Source organism: Rhinichthys klamathensis, unplaced genomic scaffold, assembly GCF_029890125.1.
Source record: "Rhinichthys klamathensis goyatoka isolate OS25496 unplaced genomic scaffold, OSU_Roscu_1.1 h1tg000549l_1, whole genome shotgun sequence".
Taxonomy (NCBI): Eukaryota; Metazoa; Chordata; class Actinopteri; order Cypriniformes; family Leuciscidae; genus Rhinichthys; species Rhinichthys klamathensis.
The window spans coordinates 258,873-279,229 of record NW_026607020.1 but is presented as its reverse complement, the minus strand read 5'-3'; the positions used below and the strand labels follow the sequence as shown (position 1 = coordinate 279,229).

At 41.7% G+C, this 20,357-nt stretch overlaps 1 protein-coding gene across 1 annotated transcript in view; it reads right to left on the bottom strand.

Moving 5' to 3' along the window:
- The window catches only part of LOC130073508 (placenta-specific gene 8 protein-like), a 71,334-nt gene extending 55,728 nt beyond the window's left edge, over positions 1 to 15,606 (bottom strand). Inside the window, exon 1 of the mRNA XM_056238958.1 lies at positions 15,598 to 15,606. The gene's annotated coding sequence lies outside the window, so the exon portion shown is untranslated. The remainder of the gene's footprint in view (positions 1 to 15,597) is intronic.
- Positions 15,607 to 20,357: the final 4,751 nt, after the last annotated feature.

Here is a 20,357-nt window from a genome sequence, read left to right as displayed (position 1 = left end):
CCCTTGTGAATGAGTACTATAAATAGATCACTTAATCCTTTTTCCCCTGTACGAGAACAAGACGAAATCCTCACTGCCTTTATGCCCCGGAGAAGCCAAGATCGTTCTGTTCCCACTTTCCCCTTTTTCTTTGGCCTCTCTGCTGCAGGAAAATGACTTGTCAGATGACCTTATTACAGGTCGGGTTTCATTTGAAACTTTTACTACAATGATTTGTCCTTTATTTTACGTAGCCTGGTCATTTTCTCTCTGATCACACGGTGGGGTTTTGGAAAACGGGGCGTGTCCGAGTTCTACTTCAGTGGCTTAATCTGGTGGAAATGTTGCTTGATTTCCATCACTACACATATTCATGGCTTTATATCAGGGCTGTCAATTTAATTTGTTCAATTAACCTTGTAAAGCCTGATATATGAAATAATAGTCAGAAAGATCTGTTTTAAATTAAATTGAAGTTTATATATATATATATATATATATATATACATACATACATACATAAAATGCTTCATAACTGATTCGTCATTTTATGGCTCAAATAGTATGATATAGGAGAATATGGCACTCATACTCGAGGAGGAAAAAACATGGACAGTTTTATTCACAGGCCCAAACTTAGCAAAAATATGCCATTTAGTGCAGTTGCTGATATGTATATGGCCAAATCATATGATGAAATTGTGATTTAAATCATAAAAGTATAGCAGACTACTTGCATAAAATGCTTATGAATAATGTATCAGTTGTCACTCTATAGTTCCCAATAATATGTGTTAGTAAGAAGATATTTAAAGGGGTGGTTGATTGTGACTAGACTATCTTCTAGACTAATCAATGACTAGAAGATAACTACGCATAAGCTACATAAATTAATCAACTAACCATTCAGAAATGTCCTGTTGCATTCTACATGTTGTCACTTCTTCTTGAGTCTCTCCATCATTGTCTGACTCCGGTTTGAACATAAAAGGCTAAAAGTTTTTGAAATTTTCAGTGCATGTGTGTGTGAGGTAAAAGTACACAAGCTGTTGTAGCTCCGCCCTCTGTGTCGGGAGCAGCAGCTCATTTGCATTTAAAGGGACTGACACAAAAACTGTACGTTTTTGCTCACCCTCAAAAAGTGACAACTTTAACATGCTATATAAAAATATCTGTGGGGTATTTTGAGCTAAAACTTCACATACACACTCTGGGGACATCAAAGACTTATTTTACATCTTGTGAAAAGAGCATTATACCACCCCTTTAAATGCTTAGTTTTATGATCAATGCTGCATTTTTATTATGGGGGCAAAGCATCTAATGCAATGCATTACAATGATGATTGAGAAATAAATGTTTTTCAAAAGTCTGATTTATCATATTTGATACTTGCATTTTAACACGATTTGTTGGCAAGCACAGAGGTAAAACGTTTCTCGTAGTTGGTCACCACATCTCAGGAGGGATTTTGGTCCACTCCTCTTTACAGATACTCTCAAAATCCTTAAGGTTTCTTGCCTGTCACTTGGCAACTCAAAGTTTCAGCTCCCTCCAGAGATTTTCTATAGGATTAAGATCTGGAGACTGGCTAGGCCACTCCAAGACCTTAATGTGCTTCTTCTTGAGCCACTCCTTTGTTGCCTTGGCGGTATGTTTTGGGTTATTGTCATGCTGAATGACCCACCCATTCACAACCCATCTTCAGTTTTTTGGCTGAAGGAAGGAGGTTCTCCTCCAAGATTTGACGGTACATGGCCCCGTCCATCAGCCCCTCAATACAATGAAGTCGTTCTGTACCCTTAGCAGAGAAACAGCCCCAGAGCATGATGTTTCTTGCTGGTTGGTAGGGGATCAATTACTGATTTCACTCGATCAAATGCTAATCAATTTGCAACCAATTTTATATAAGGTTTTTATGGGTTTTTTGGTTGATATTTTGTCTTTATCCTTTAAAATAAATCTACCATAAAAATTATAGACCCTTCATTTTTTTGCAAGTAGGCGAACTTACAAAATCAGCAGGGGATCAAATAATGATTTACCCCACTGTATATATATATATATTCTGTGATGGGTAGGTATGGGGGTAGGGTTAGTGTAAGACTACAATGTAGAGACTACAATATATTAACTATGTATCAACTATAAACTAATAGTTTGCAAATAATTTGTAAATGCATACTACAACCTGAAGGAGAACATTTTTACAATGAATCTAAAAAAGTCTAAACTATCAATCAGACGACAGAAGGCATGTAGTAGATTATGTCAGCATTGTGTAGAGACCTTAAGAATCTCCGTATCAAATATGATATAGTAGGTATATTATAACATTTCCACATTTAATCATCTTCAACCATATATCCATTGTGTTATTGGTAATCTAATGATCTAATTCTGTGAATTGCAAAGCATAAAGCGTGCTATATGAAGGGATTCACTTGTGGAAGCATGAGTGATATTACCCATGAATCATTTGCTCCTGATGGTAATTGTTCATCTAAACAGGACTACAGTCTAGTCTGTGTCTCTCATCCAACACAGTATGATACCAATCAACTGAGGCGCTGCTAATTGTGTTAAAGAGCATGACTGAGGCTTCAGAGAGATGATTTCATCTGTCAAGCACAAGAGGTGGATGTCAGGAGGCCTACGTTTCTGACCGAACCTCAGACAGTGTGTGAAGTAAACTGTCATGTACTATTTAGCACTAGCTTGGCTAATCCGCCGTGTTTGCAGTCCACAATTCACATTAACATTTAACGTAATTAAATGTATGCTGTTTCTAGCTGAATTCACTTGTTCCTCTTTTATACGGTTGTTCCTTTTAGATTAAGTGTCTTTTGCATAAAATAACGTACAATTTAAAACTGAACTGTTGTTTAGTGTCAGACCCTGTTTACTTTCTTAATATATGTTCCCGGTGTTGTTGTGCATGGTTAATTGATTTTGTGTTCCTAATCTTTTATCAGAAAGTAATATCTCTTATTATGGAGTGACTTTTTTTCTTTTTTGGCTGTCATCACTGAGCCCTCTAATTTCCCTCCAACCACCTGACTCCATTCTGGTATAGGTAAACGCCCACTTTTTACAGTCCAATCAGTGTTTATAAAAATCAAGTTCTGTAACCCCTGTTCCATACACATATATATATATATATATATATATATATATACTGTATATATACTCCATTTACTTTCATTGAATGGACAAAAACACTCAGATGGCCACTGGTAAAGACATTCAGTGGGCATCTCATTTAGAATCTGTCACTGGAATGAAATCTATCAGTAGCAGCAGTGGTGATGCCAACCACAGCGTCAGTGAGTGAAATCTGATAGTGTGTAATGACTGAACCATCAACAAAAACACCTTCATTTTCCCTCCTATATTTGCCCGACTTTTGGATCCATTGTGCACTGCGTGAAGACCTTGGTACTGGAGGAATTTGACGAGACCGATCTGGAATGAATATTATTTCCCAAAAATTGAAAAGCATAGAAAGGAACCAGTCAAAACAATAAATTAAGCCCAAGTCTTCAACCAAGACCAAGGTTAAACTCTAAAAAGGAAACCTCAAAAATATTTTACCTCGGACTGAACGACATTTTGCATTGAATTACACCCTGGATGGTTGTTATCTAACCTTGCAGTCTGCGACTGGAATAATATTTCCATTTAAGGCCTGCCTGAATGTATACTGTGGGAGACCAGCGAAACTTGGGGGCAAGGAAAAACCATGGACAAATTATTAACCAATGAAGCAATCTTAATTCTTCAACATGGGTTGAACATTGTGATCAAATGACTTGAACCACAGTTATAAACATCAGGGTCTCTTTCATGGATTATTCATTAGTTTCTATTAGAAAACCTCTCAAATGTTGGAAATTCTGAAGTTATGATGAAGCTCTTAAAGGGTTAGTTCACCCAAAAATTAATATTCTGTCATTAATTACTCACCCTCATGTCGTTCCAAACCCGTAAGACTTTGGTTCATCCTTGGAATGCAAATGAAGATCTTTTAAAGAAATCTTGAGAGCTTTCTGTCCCTCAATTGACAGCTACGCAACTGACACTGAAAAACCAATGAGCTTCAGCAAGAGTTTTGTTCAACAAGTTCATAAAGGGATCGTAAAAGTAATCCAAATGAATTCAGTGGTTAAGTTCAAATCTTCTGAAGAGACACAAAGACTTTATATGATGAACAGATTGAATGCAGGCTTTTATTCACATATAATCATTGATGAGCAAACATAAACGAAAGCTTAACCGAACCTGCTTGACCCTTGAGAGCAAACCTCTTGCTGAAGCTCAAACGTGCTGCATAACACTAGAATGAACCTCATTGGTTCTAACAGAAGCTCAAACGTGCTGCGTAACACTAGAATGAACCTCATTGGTTCTTGCTGAAGCACAAACGTGCTGCATAACACTAGAATGAACCTCATTGGTTCTAACAGAAGCTCAAACGTGCTGCGTAACACTAGAATGAACCTCATTGGTTCTTGCTGAAGCACAAACGTGCTGCATAACACTAGAATGAACCTCATTGGTTCTAACAGAAGCTCAAACGTGCTGCGTAACACTAGAATGAACCTCATTGGTTCTTGCTGAAGCACAAACGTGCTGCATAACACTAGAATGAACCTCATTGGTTCTAACAGAAGCTCAAACGTGCTGCGTAACACTAGAATGAACCTCATTGGTTCTTGCTGAAGCACAAACGTGCTGTGTAACACTAGAATGAACCTCATTGGTTCTTGCTGAAGCACAAACGTGCTTCATAACACTAGAATGAACCTCATTGGTTCTAACAGAAGCTCAAACATGCTGCGTAACACTAGAATGAACCTCATTGGTTCTTGCTGAAGCACAAACGTGCTGCGTAACACTAGAATGAACCTCATTGGTTCTTGCTGAAGCTCAAACGTGCTGCGTAACACTAGAATGAACCTCATTGGTTCTTGCTGAAGCACAAACGTGCTGTGTAACACTAGAATGAACCTCATTGGTTCTAACAGAAGCTCAAACGTGCTGCGTAACACTAGAATGAACCTCATTGGTTCTTGCTGAAGCACAAACGTGCTGTGTAACACTAGAATGAACCTCATTGGTTCTAACAGAAGCTCAAACGTGCTGCGTAACACGAGAATGAACCTCATTGGTTCTTTCTGAAGCTCAAAGGTGCTGCATAACACTAGAATGAACCTCATTGGTTCTTCCTGAAGCTCAAACGTGCTGCGTAACACTAGAATGAACCTCATTGGTTCTTTCTGAAGCTCAAAGGTGCTGCATAACACTAGAATGAACCTCATTGGTTCTTGCTGAAGCTCAAACGTGCTGCGTAACACGAGAATGAACCTCATTGGTTCTCGCTGAAGCTCAAAGGTGCTGTGTAACACGAGAATGAACCTCATTGGTTCTAACAGAAGCTCAAACGTGCTGCGTAACACTAGAATGAACCTCATTGGTTCTTTCTGAAGCTCAAAGGTGCTGCATAACACTAGAATGAACCTCATTGGTTCTTTCTGAAGCTCAAACGTGCTGCGTAACACTAGAATGAACCTCATTGGTTCTTACAGAAGCTCAAACGTGCTGCGTAACACTAGAATGAACCTCATTGGTTCTTGCTGAAGCTCAAACGTGCTGCGTAACACTAGAATGAACCTCATTGGTTCTTACAGAAGCTCAAACGTGCTGCATAACACTAGAATGAACCTCATTGGTTCTCACTGAAGCTCAAACGTGCTGCGTAACACGAGAATGAACCTCATTGGTTCTTGCTGAAGCTCAAACGTGCTGTGTAACACTAGAATGAACCTCATTGGTTCTAACAGAAGCTCAAACGTGCTGCGTAACACTAGAATGAACCTCATTGGTTCTTACAGAAGCTCAAGCGTGCTGCGTAACACTAGAATGAACCTCATTGGTTCTTTCTGAAGCTCAAATGTGCTGCGTAACACTAGAATGAACCTCATTGGTTCTTGCTGAAGCACAAACGTGCTGCGTAACACTAGAATGAACCTCATTGGTTCTTGCTGAAGCTCAAACGTGCTGCGTAACACTAGAATGAACCTCATTGGTTCTTGCTGAAGCACAAACGTGCTGTGTAACACTAGAATGAACCTCATTGGTTCTAACAGAAGCTCAAACGTGCTGCGTAACACTAGAATGAGCCTCATTGGTTCTTGCTGAAGCACAAACATGCTGTGTAACACTAGAATGAACCTCATTGGTTCTTTCTGAAGCTCAAACGTGCTGCGTAACACTAGAATGAACCTCATTGGTTCTTACAGAAGCTCAAACGTGCTGCGTAACACTAGAATGAACCTCATTGGTTCTTGCTGAAGCTCAAACGTGCTGCGTAACACTAGAATGAACCTCATTGGTTCTTACAGAAGCTCAAACGTGCTGCATAACACTAGAATGAACCTCATTGGTTCTCACTGAAGCTCAAACGTGCTGCGTAACACGAGAATGAACCTCATTGGTTCTTGCTGAAGCTCAAACGTGCTGTGTAACACTAGAATGAACCTCATTGGTTCTAACAGAAGCTCAAACGTGCTGCGTAACACTAGAATGAACCTCATTGGTTCTTACAGAAGCTCAAGCGTGCTGCGTAACACTAGAATGAACCTCATTGGTTCTTTCTGAAGCTCAAATGTGCTGCGTAACACTAGAATGAACCTCATTGGTTCTTGCTGAAGCACAAACGTGCTGCGTAACACTAGAATGAACCTCATTGGTTCTAACAGAAGCTCAAACGTGCTGCGTAACACGAGAATGAACCTCATTGGTTCTAACAGAAGCTCAAACGTGCTGCATAACACTAGAATGAACCTCATTGGTTCTTCCTGAAGCTCAAACGTGCTGCATAACACGAGAATGAACCTCATTGGTTCTAACAGAAGCTCAAACGTGCTGCATAACACTAGAATGAACCTCATTGGTTCTAACAGAAGCTCAAACGTGCTGCGTAACACTAGAATGAACCTCATTGGTTCTTTCTGAAGCTCAAATGTGCTGCGTAACACTAGAATGAACCTCATTGGTTCTTGCTGAAGCACAAACGTGCTGTGTAACACTAGAATGAACCTCATTGGTTCTTGCTGAAGCTCAAACGTGCTGCGTAACACGAGAATGAACCTCATTGGTTCTAACAGAAGCTCAAACGTGCTGCATAACACTAGAATGAACCTCATTGGTTCTTCCTGAAGCTCAAACGTGCTGCATAACACGAGAATGAACCTCATTGGTTCTAACAGAAGCTCAAACGTGCTGCATAACACTAGAATGAACCTCATTGGTTCTAACAGAAGCTCAAACGTGCTGCGTAACACTAGAATGAACCTCATTGGTTCTTTCTGAAGCTCAAAGGTGCTGCATAACACTAGAATGAACCTCATTGGTTCTTGCTGAAGCTCAAACGTGCTGCGTAACACGAGAATGAACCTCATTGGTTCTCGCTGAAGCTTTAAAGGTGCTGTGTAACACGAGAATGAACCTCATTGGTTCTAACAGAAGCTCAAACGTGCTGCGTAACACTAGAATGAACCTCATTGGTTCCTTCTGAAGCTCAAAGGTGCTGCATAACACTAGAATGAACCTCATTGGTTCTTGCTGAAGCTCAAAGTGCTGCATAACACTAGAATGAACCTCATTGGTTCTTTCTGAAGCTCAAACGTGCTGCGTAACACTAGAATGAACCTCATTGGTTCTTACAGAAGCTCAAACGTGCTGCGTAACACTAGAATGAACCTCATTGGTTCTTGCTGAAGCTCAAACGTGCTGCGTAACACTAGAATGAACCTCATTGGTTCTTACAGAAGCTCAAACGTGCTGCATAACACTAGAATGAACCTCATTGGTTCTCACTGAAGCTCAAACGTGCTGCGTAACACGAGAATGAACCTCATTGGTTCTTGCTGAAGCTCAAACGTGCTGTGTAACACTAGAATGAACCTCATTGGTTCTAACAGAAGCTCAAACGTGCTGCGTAACACTAGAATGAACCTCATTGGTTCTTACAGAAGCTCAAGCGTGCTGCGTAACACTAGAATGAACCTCATTGGTTCTTTCTGAAGCTCAAATGTGCTGCGTAACACTAGAATGAACCTCATTGGTTCTTACAGAAGCTCAAACGTGCTGCGTAACACTAGAATGAACCTCATTGGTTCTAACAGAAGCTCAAACGTGCTGCGTAACACTAGAATGAACCTCATTGGTTCTTGCTGAAGCACAAACGTGCTGTGTAACACTAGAATGAACCTCATTGGTTCTAACAGAAGCTCAAACGTGCTGCGTAACACGAGAATGAACCTCATTGGTTCTTTCTGAAGCTCAAAGGTGCTGCATAACACTAGAATGAACCTCATTGGTTCTTCCTGAAGCTCAAACGTCCTGCGTAACACTAGAATGAACCTCATTGGTTCTTTCTGAAGCTCAAAGGTGCTGCATAACACTAGAATGAACCTCATTGGTTCTTGCTGAAGCTCAAACGTGCTGCGTAACACGAGAATGAACCTCATTGGTTCTCGCTGAAGCTCAAAGGTGCTGTGTAACACGAGAATGAACCTCATTGGTTCTTCCTGAAGCTCAAACGTGCTGCGTAACACTAGAATGAACCTCATTGGTTCTTTCTGAAGCTCAAAGGTGCTGCATAACACTAGAATGAACCTCATTGGTTCTTGCTGAAGCTCAAACGTGCTGCGTAACACGAGAATGAACCTCATTGGTTCTCGCTGAAGCTCAAAGGTGCTGTGTAACACGAGAATGAACCTCATTGGTTCTAACAGAAGCTCAAACGTGCTGCGTAACACTAGAATGAACCTCATTGGTTCTTGCTGAAGCACAAACATGCTGTGTAACACTAGAATGAACCTCATTGGTTCTTTCTGAAGCTCAAACGTGCGGCGTAACACTAGAATGAACCTCATTGGTTCTTGCTGAAGCTCAAACGTGCTGTGTAACACTAGAATGAACCTCATTGGTTCTAACAGAAGCTCAAACGTGCTGCGTAACACTAGAATGAACCTCATTGGTTCTTACAGAAGCTCAAGCGTGCTGCGTAACACTAGAATGAACCTCATTGGTTCTTTCTGAAGCTCAAATGTGCTGCGTAACACTAGAATGAACCTCATTGGTTCTTGCTGAAGCACAAACGTGCTGTGTAACACTAGAATGAACCTCATTGGTTCTAACAGAAGCTCAAACGTGCGGCGTAACACTAGAATGAACCTCATTGGTTCTTACAGAAGCTCAAGCGTGCTGCGTAACACTAGAATGAACCTCATTGGTTCTTTCTGAAGCTCAAATGTGCTGCGTAACACTAGAATGAACCTCATTGGTTCTTGCTGAAGCTCAAACGTGCTGTGTAACACTAGAATGAACCTCATTGGTTCTAACAGAAGCTCAAACGTGCGGCGTAACACTAGAATGAACCTCATTGGTTCTTGCTGAAGCTCAAACGTGCTGTGTAACACTAGAATGAACCTCATTGGTTCTAACAGAAGCTCAAACGTGCTGCGTAACACTAGAATGAACCTCATTGGTTCTTGCTGAAGCACAAACATGCTGTGTAACACTAGAATGAACCTCATTGGTTCTTTCTGAAGCTCAAACGTGCTGCGTAACACTAGAATGAACCTCATTGGTTCTTGCTGAAGCACAAACGTGCTGCATAACACTAGAATGAACCTCATTGGTTCTAACAGAAGCTCAAACGTGCTGCGTAACACTAGAATGAACCTCATTGGTTCTTGCTGAAGCACAAACGTGCTGTGTAACACTAGAATGAACCTCATTGGTTCTTGCTGAAGCACAAACGTGCTTCATAACACTAGAATGAACCTCATTGGTTCTAACAGAAGCTCAAACATGCTGCGTAACACTAGAATGAACCTCATTGGTTCTTGCTGAAGCACAAACGTGCTGCGTAACACTAGAATGAACCTCATTGGTTCTTGCTGAAGCTCAAACGTGCTGCGTAACACTAGAATGAACCTCATTGGTTCTTGCTGAAGCACAAACGTGCTGTGTAACACTAGAATGAACCTCATTGGTTCTAACAGAAGCTCAAACGTGCTGCGTAACACTAGAATGAACCTCATTGGTTCTTGCTGAAGCACAAACGTGCTGTGTAACACTAGAATGAACCTCATTGGTTCTAACAGAAGCTCAAACGTGCTGCGTAACACGAGAATGAACCTCATTGGTTCTTTCTGAAGCTCAAAGGTGCTGCATAACACTAGAATGAACCTCATTGGTTCTTCCTGAAGCTCAAACGTGCTGCGTAACACTAGAATGAACCTCATTGGTTCTTTCTGAAGCTCAAAGGTGCTGCATAACACTAGAATGAACCTCATTGGTTCTTGCTGAAGCTCAAACGTGCTGCGTAACACGAGAATGAACCTCATTGGTTCTCGCTGAAGCTCAAAGGTGCTGTGTAACACGAGAATGAACCTCATTGGTTCTAACAGAAGCTCAAACGTGCTGCGTAACACTAGAATGAACCTCATTGGTTCTTTCTGAAGCTCAAAGGTGCTGCATAACACTAGAATGAACCTCATTGGTTCTTTCTGAAGCTCAAACGTGCTGCGTAACACTAGAATGAACCTCATTGGTTCTTACAGAAGCTCAAACGTGCTGCGTAACACTAGAATGAACCTCATTGGTTCTTGCTGAAGCTCAAACGTGCTGCGTAACACTAGAATGAACCTCATTGGTTCTTACAGAAGCTCAAACGTGCTGCATAACACTAGAATGAACCTCATTGGTTCTCACTGAAGCTCAAACGTGCTGCGTAACACGAGAATGAACCTCATTGGTTCTTGCTGAAGCTCAAACGTGCTGTGTAACACTAGAATGAACCTCATTGGTTCTAACAGAAGCTCAAACGTGCTGCGTAACACTAGAATGAACCTCATTGGTTCTTACAGAAGCTCAAGCGTGCTGCGTAACACTAGAATGAACCTCATTGGTTCTTTCTGAAGCTCAAATGTGCTGCGTAACACTAGAATGAACCTCATTGGTTCTTGCTGAAGCACAAACGTGCTGCGTAACACTAGAATGAACCTCATTGGTTCTTGCTGAAGCTCAAACGTGCTGCGTAACACTAGAATGAACCTCATTGGTTCTTGCTGAAGCACAAACGTGCTGTGTAACACTAGAATGAACCTCATTGGTTCTAACAGAAGCTCAAACGTGCTGCGTAACACTAGAATGAGCCTCATTGGTTCTTGCTGAAGCACAAACATGCTGTGTAACACTAGAATGAACCTCATTGGTTCTTTCTGAAGCTCAAACGTGCTGCGTAACACTAGAATGAACCTCATTGGTTCTTACAGAAGCTCAAACGTGCTGCGTAACACTAGAATGAACCTCATTGGTTCTTGCTGAAGCTCAAACGTGCTGCGTAACACTAGAATGAACCTCATTGGTTCTTACAGAAGCTCAAACGTGCTGCATAACACTAGAATGAACCTCATTGGTTCTCACTGAAGCTCAAACGTGCTGCGTAACACGAGAATGAACCTCATTGGTTCTTGCTGAAGCTCAAACGTGCTGTGTAACACTAGAATGAACCTCATTGGTTCTAACAGAAGCTCAAACGTGCTGCGTAACACTAGAATGAACCTCATTGGTTCTTACAGAAGCTCAAGCGTGCTGCGTAACACTAGAATGAACCTCATTGGTTCTTTCTGAAGCTCAAATGTGCTGCGTAACACTAGAATGAACCTCATTGGTTCTTGCTGAAGCACAAACGTGCTGTGTAACACTAGAATGAACCTCATTGGTTCTAACAGAAGCTCAAACGTGCTGCGTAACACGAGAATGAACCTCATTGGTTCTAACAGAAGCTCAAACGTGCTGCATAACACTAGAATGAACCTCATTGGTTCTTCCTGAAGCTCAAACGTGCTGCATAACACGAGAATGAACCTCATTGGTTCTAACAGAAGCTCAAACGTGCTGCATAACACTAGAATGAACCTCATTGGTTCTAACAGAAGCTCAAACGTGCTGCGTAACACTAGAATGAACCTCATTGGTTCTTTCTGAAGCTCAAAGGTGCTGCATAACACTAGAATGAACCTCATTGGTTCTTGCTGAAGCTCAAACGTGCTGCGTAACACGAGAATGAACCTCATTGGTTCTCGCTGAAGCTTTAAAGGTGCTGTGTAACACGAGAATGAACCTCATTGGTTCTAACAGAAGCTCAAACGTGCTGCGTAACACTAGAATGAACCTCATTGGTTCCTTCTGAAGCTCAAAGGTGCTGCATAACACTAGAATGAACCTCATTGGTTCTTGCTGAAGCTCAAAGTGCTGCATAACACTAGAATGAACCTCATTGGTTCTTTCTGAAGCTCAAAGGTGCTGCATAACACTAGAATGAACCTCATTGGTTCTTGCTGAAGCTCAAACGTGCTGCGTAACACGAGAATGAACCTCATTGGTTCTCGCTGAAGCTTTAAAGGTGCTGTGTAACACGAGAATGAACCTCATTGGTTCTAACAGAAGCTCAAACGTGCTGCGTAACACTAGAATGAACCTCATTGGTTCCTTCTGAAGCTCAAAGGTGCTGCATAACACTAGAATGAACCTCATTGGTTCTTGCTGAAGCTCAAAGTGCTGCATAACACTAGAATGAACCTCATTGGTTCTTTCTGAAGCTCAAACGTGCTGCGTAACACTAGAATGAACCTCATTGGTTCTTACAGAAGCTCAAACGTGCTGCGTAACACTAGAATGAACCTCATTGGTTCTTGCTGAAGCTCAAACGTGCTGCGTAACACTAGAATGAACCTCATTGGTTCTTACAGAAGCTCAAACGTGCTGCATAACACTAGAATGAACCTCATTGGTTCTCACTGAAGCTCAAACGTGCTGCGTAACACGAGAATGAACCTCATTGGTTCTTGCTGAAGCTCAAACGTGCTGTGTAACACTAGAATGAACCTCATTGGTTCTAACAGAAGCTCAAACGTGCTGCGTAACACTAGAATGAACCTCATTGGTTCTTACAGAAGCTCAAGCGTGCTGCGTAACACTAGAATGAACCTCATTGGTTCTTTCTGAAGCTCAAATGTGCTGCGTAACACTAGAATGAACCTCATTGGTTCTTACAGAAGCTCAAACGTGCTGCGTAACACTAGAATGAACCTCATTGGTTCTAACAGAAGCTCAAACGTGCTGCGTAACACTAGAATGAACCTCATTGGTTCTTGCTGAAGCACAAACGTGCTGTGTAACACTAGAATGAACCTCATTGGTTCTAACAGAAGCTCAAACGTGCTGCGTAACACGAGAATGAACCTCATTGGTTCTTTCTGAAGCTCAAAGGTGCTGCATAACACTAGAATGAACCTCATTGGTTCTTCCTGAAGCTCAAACGTCCTGCGTAACACTAGAATGAACCTCATTGGTTCTTTCTGAAGCTCAAAGGTGCTGCATAACACTAGAATGAACCTCATTGGTTCTTGCTGAAGCTCAAACGTGCTGCGTAACACGAGAATGAACCTCATTGGTTCTCGCTGAAGCTCAAAGGTGCTGTGTAACACGAGAATGAACCTCATTGGTTCTTCCTGAAGCTCAAACGTGCTGCGTAACACTAGAATGAACCTCATTGGTTCTTTCTGAAGCTCAAAGGTGCTGCATAACACTAGAATGAACCTCATTGGTTCTTGCTGAAGCTCAAACGTGCTGCGTAACACGAGAATGAACCTCATTGGTTCTCGCTGAAGCTCAAAGGTGCTGTGTAACACGAGAATGAACCTCATTGGTTCTAACAGAAGCTCAAACGTGCTGCGTAACACTAGAATGAACCTCATTGGTTCTTGCTGAAGCACAAACATGCTGTGTAACACTAGAATGAACCTCATTGGTTCTTTCTGAAGCTCAAACGTGCGGCGTAACACTAGAATGAACCTCATTGGTTCTTGCTGAAGCTCAAACGTGCTGTGTAACACTAGAATGAACCTCATTGGTTCTAACAGAAGCTCAAACGTGCTGCGTAACACTAGAATGAACCTCATTGGTTCTTACAGAAGCTCAAGCGTGCTGCGTAACACTAGAATGAACCTCATTGGTTCTTTCTGAAGCTCAAATGTGCTGCGTAACACTAGAATGAACCTCATTGGTTCTTGCTGAAGCACAAACGTGCTGTGTAACACTAGAATGAACCTCATTGGTTCTAACAGAAGCTCAAACGTGCTGCGTAACACTAGAATGAACCTCATTGGTTCTTTCTGAAGCTCAAAGGTGCTGCATAACACTAGAATGAACCTCATTGGTTCTTTCTGAAGCTCAAACGTGCTGCGTAACACTAGAATGAACCTCATTGGTTCTTACAGAAGCTCAAACGTGCTGCGTAACACTAGAATGAACCTCATTGGTTCTTGCTGAAGCTCAAACGTGCTGCGTAACACTAGAATGAACCTCATTGGTTCTTACAGAAGCTCAAACGTGCTGCATAACACTAGAATGAACCTCATTGGTTCTCACTGAAGCTCAAACGTGCTGCGTAACACGAGAATGAACCTCATTGGTTCTTGCTGAAGCTCAAACGTGCTGTGTAACACTAGAATGAACTTTATTGGTTCTAACAGAAGCTCAAACGTGCTGCGTAACACTAGAATGAACCTCATTGGTTCTTACAGAAGCTCAAGCGTGCTGCGTAACACTAGAATGAACCTCATTGGTTCTTTCTGAAGCTCAAATGTGCTGCGTAACACTAGAATGAACCTCATTGGTTCTTGCTGAAGCACAAACGTGCTGCGTAACACTAGAATGAACCTCATTGGTTCTTGCTGAAGCTCAAACGTGCTGCGTAACACTAGAATGAACCTCATTGGTTCTTGCTGAAGCACAAACGTGCTGTGTAACACTAGAATGAACCTCATTGGTTCTAACAGAAGCTCAAACGTGCTGCGTAACACTAGAATGAACCTCATTGGTTCTTGCTGAAGCACAAACATGCTGTGTAACACTAGAATGAACCTCATTGGTTCTTTCTGAAGCTCAAACGTGCTGCGTAACACTAGAATGAACCTCATTGGTTCTTACAGAAGCTCAAACGTGCTGCGTAACACTAGAATGAACCTCATTGGTTCTTGCTGAAGCTCAAACGTGCTGCGTAACACTAGAATGAACCTCATTGGTTCTTACAGAAGCTCAAACGTGCTGCATAACACTAGAATGAACCTCATTGGTTCTCACTGAAGCTCAAACGTGCTGCGTAACACGAGAATGAACCTCATTGGTTCTTGCTGAAGCTCAAACGTGCTGTGTAACACTAGAATGAACCTCATTGGTTCTAACAGAAGCTCAAACGTGCTGCGTAACACTAGAATGAACCTCATTGGTTCTTACAGAAGCTCAAGCGTGCTGCGTAACACTAGAATGAACCTCATTGGTTCTTTCTGAAGCTCAAATGTGCTGCGTAACACTAGAATGAACCTCATTGGTTCTTGCTGAAGCACAAACGTGCTGTGTAACACTAGAATGAACCTCATTGGTTCTAACAGAAGCTCAAACGTGCTGCGTAACACGAGAATGAACCTCATTGGTTCTAACAGAAGCTCAAACGTGCTGCATAACACTAGAATGAACCTCATTTGTTCTTCCTGAAGCTCAAACGTGCTGCATAACACGAGAATGAACCTCATTGGTTCTAACAGAAGCTCAAACGTGCTGCATAACACTAGAATGAACCTCATTGGTTCTAACAGAAGCTCAAACGTGCTGCGTTACACTAGAATGAACCTCATTGGTTCTTTCTGAAGCTCAAAGGTGCTGCATAACACTAGAATGAACCTCATTGGTTCTTGCTGAAGCTCAAACGTGCTGCGTAACACGAGAATGAACCTCATTGGTTCTCGCTGAAGCTTTAAAGGTGCTGTGTAACACGAGAATGAACCTCATTGGTTCTAACAGAAGCTCAAACGTGCTGCGTAACACTAGAATGAACCTCATTGGTTCCTTCTGAAGCTCAAAGGTGCTGCATAACACTAGAATGAACCTCATTGGTTCCTTCTGAAGCTCAAAGTGCTGCATAACACTAGAATGAACCTCATTGGTTCTTTCTGAAGCTCAAACGTGCTGCGTAACACTAGAATGAACCTCATTGGTTCTTACAGAAGCTCAAACGTGCTGCGTAACACTAGAATGAACCTCATTGGTTCTTGCTGAAGCTCAAACGTGCTGCGTAACACTAGAATGAACCTCATTGGTTCTTACAGAAGCTCAAACGTGCTGCATAACACTAGAATGAACCTCATTGGTTCTCACTGAAGCTCAAACGTGCTGCGTAACACGAGAATGAACCTCATTGGTTCTTGCTGAAGCTCAAACGTGCTGTGTAACACTAGAATGAACCTCATTGGTTCTAACAGAAGCTCAAACGTGCTGCGTAACACTAGAATGAACCTCATTGGTTCTTACAGAAGCTCAAGCGTGCTGCGTAACACTAGAATGAACCTCATTGGTTCTTTCTGAAGCTCAAATGTGCTGCGTAACACTAGAATGAACCTCATTGGTTCTTACAGAAGCTCAAACGTGCTGCGTAACACTAGAATGAACCTCATTGGTTCTAACAGAAGCTCAAACGTGCTGCGTAACACTAGAATGAACCTCATTGGTTCTTGCTGAAGCACAAACGTGCTGTGTAACACTAGAATGAACCTCATTGGTTCTAACAGAAGCTCAAACGTGCTGCGTAACACGAGAATGAACCTCATTGGTTCTTTCTGAAGCTCAAAGGTGCTGCATAACACTAGAATGAACCTCATTGGTTCTTCCTGAAGCTCAAACGTCCTGCGTAACACTAGAATGAACCTCATTGGTTCTTTCTGAAGCTCAAAGGTGCTGCATAACACTAGAATGAACCTCATTGGTTCTTGCTGAAGCTCAAACGTGCTGCGTAACACGAGAATGAACCTCATTGGTTCTCGCTGAAGCTCAAAGGTGCTGTGTAACACGAGAATGAACCTCATTGGTTCTTCCTGAAGCTCAAACGTGCTGCGTAACACTAGAATGAACCTCATTGGTTCTTTCTGAAGCTCAAAGGTGCTGCATAACACTAGAATGAACCTCATTGGTTCTTGCTGAAGCTCAAACGTGCTGCGTAACACGAGAATGAACCTCATTGGTTCTCGCTGAAGCTCAAAGGTGCTGTGTAACACGAGAATGAACCTCATTGGTTCTAACAGAAGCTCAAACGTGCTGCGTAACACTAGAATGAACCTCATTGGTTCTTTCTGAAGCTCAAAGGTGCTGCATAACACTAGAATGAACCTCATTGGTTCTTGCTGAACCTCAAACGTGCTGCGTAACACGAGAATGAACCTCATTGGTTCTCGCTGAAGCTCAAAGGTGCTGTGTAACACGAGAATGAACCTCATTGGTTCTAACAGAAGCTCAAACGTGCTGCGTAACACTAGAATGAACCTCATTGGTTCTTTCTGAAGCTCAAAGGTGCTGCATAACACTAGAATGAACCTCATTGGTTCTTTCTGAAGCTCAAACGTGCTGCGTAACACTAGAATGAACCTCATTGGTTCTTACAGAAGCTCAAACGTGCTGCGTAACACTAGAATGAACCTCATTGGTTCTTGCTGAAGCTCAAACGTGCTGCGTAACACTAGAATGAACCTCATTGGTTCTTACAGAAGCTCAAACGTGCTGCATAACACTAGAATGAACCTCATTGGTTCTCACTGAAGCTCAAACGTGCTGCGTAACACGAGAATGAACCTCATTGGTTCTTGCTGAAGCTCAAACGTGCTGCGTAACACTAGAATGAACCTCATTGGTTCTTTCTGAAGCTCAAATGTGCTGCGTAACACTAGAATGAACCTCATTGGTTCTTGCTGAAGCACAAACGTGCTGTGTAACACTAGAATGAACCTCATTGGTTCTAACAGAAGCTCAAACGTGCTGCGTAACACGAGAATGAACCTCATTGGTTCTTTCTGAAGCTCAAAGGTGCTGCATAACACTAGAATGAACCTCATTGGTTCTTCCTGAAGCTCAAACGTGCTGCGTAACACTAGAATGAACCTCATTGGTTCTTTCTGAAGCTCAAAGGTGCTGCATAACACTAGAATGAACCTCATTGGTTCTCGCTGAAGCTTAAACGTGCTGCGTAACACTAGAATGAACCTCATTGGCTCTTGCTGAAGCTCAAACGTGCTGCGTAACACTAGAATGAACCTCATTGGCTCTTGGACATCGCGCGAACATGCTTGAGCTTCCGTTTACTAGAACTGATGTGTGAGTTAAGGAATGTTTATATGTGAATAAAAGCCTAAATTCAATCTGTTCATCATATAAAGTGATCGAGTCTCTTCAGAAAATTTGGAATAAATCACTCGATTCATATGGATTTGTTTTACGATCTCTTTATGAACTTTTTTTAAGCATCAAAGTGTCAGTGCGCGTAGCTGCCAACGGAGGGAAAGAAATCTCTCAGATTTAATCAAAAAGATCTTCATTTGTGTTCTGAAGATGAACGAAAGTCTTATGGATTTGGAACGACATGAGGGTGAGTAATTGATGACAGAAATTACATTTTTGGGTGAACTATCCCTTTAACGTCTCAGACAATTCAAGAGGCCACGTTCAGGCGGGGTGCAAGACTGCCGGGGAGGAAACGGGCTAGTCTGCTTCTTATTTTCATACCTTTTTGAAAAACACATCAGTGTGCTGCCTCGGAGGAGATGTTTGAAGTACAACAGTAATTCACATATTGAACGCTGACGTTTTCTTCATAGCTTCGCCGAAGATAGAGATAGAGTGTTGCGTGGGGAAAAGGTGTCATCAGTGTCACCATTCTCACCCAAACCCAGCAGACAATTAGTTTGACTGTCCAGTTCCTCATGAGGGCTTTTGGATATATTAGTTTAAATGAATAGTTCGCATAGTTCGCACAGTTCTTTCTTTTGTTCCAAAAGTGTTTTATTGTCCATACAATGAAATTCAGACTTTAATCAATGTTCAACCCCACTTTATATTGAGTGTCTTTAACTATTATGTACCAACATTTATGAATCATTTATTAGTGCACTTGTTGTATACAACACATGTTTTACAGTGTAGGCTTCTTATATTTAAAAAAAAATACCTGCATCTAATTACACCTGTATTTATTTTCTAATTACATCTATAAATTACACTTCCCTTAAGGCAGTGACCAAGCCAATGTAAAAAAGAACTAGCGGCGACGGATGCTGACTGTGTTGTCGCCTCTCGTCGGCTGCGTCTCAGCCAAAAAGCTGTGCTTGAACACCAAAAGGACTAAAGGCGACTGTCAACTAGCTTGTGTTTTCTGTGCCTGTGTGTAAGTGAATATCTGTCTCAGCAGGTATCAGTAGTTTAAAGCAGAGCTTGCTTACCATTTTCAATATCAATCATGCTGATCACTTTCTTCATTCCAGTCGGCTCATGTTATGATTTGTACATTGGAAAACCTTTTGGCTGTACTATCTTGACTTCTTTGCTTGCTTGCATCACTTTTGCTTTTATTCTGGTGCACTGATTCGTACGCTAAACTGAACATCCAATCAGAGTTCTCTCTACCCCCAACGGACGCTGATTCAACATGCTCAATCAGCCAAAAATAGAGCCAACGGTGCGTAACACAGCAAAAACTTGGCCGACCGATGGTCAACGACAGCCCGACCATCGACTTGGTGTGTCAAGGCCTTTACACCTCAACCTACCCATAAATCTACCCATAACACCCAACCTATTTCTAACCTTAACCGTATCTCAGCTCAATAGCAGCACAAGTGTTTTGCAAAACAACATGAACACAATACGGTAAGTGCATTGTTCATTTTTTTCTTTGATGTAAGTACATAGTGTGACCCAGAGTTCTTTTGGACCTCATTGTCTTTCATTGCACAGAAACGGTTCTTCACTTGTTTTGTGTTCTGCTGAAGACAGAAAGCATATTTACAACATTGTCTTGCCCAGATTGCTCCAGATGGACAACTGAACCATGACTGGTGCTTGTATAAGTCTGGACTCTAGATGTCTCCATAAGCCATCTTTCCATTGAGCACTAGGGGTCAATCATTAAAAAAACAACTAGACCTCTTATAGGTCTTTGTTTTTGTTTGTCATCAACAAGCACAGTACTGCAGTTTGGCAGCAATGAAACATTGCTTGCTTATTGAGAAATGCATTTGTTATACTATGCATGAGCTATTTTTCAGCTGTTCTCTTGCTGTGTTATTGTCATTAGGTTGAGATGAGGTCAACACAAATGTTTGACTGGGATAGCATGGACACAAACTCAAAGCTGGTAATGCTGTGTCTGGATTGGAGGCTTGTGAAAGGTGTGGATCCTTTATCTTCTCTCACATTGT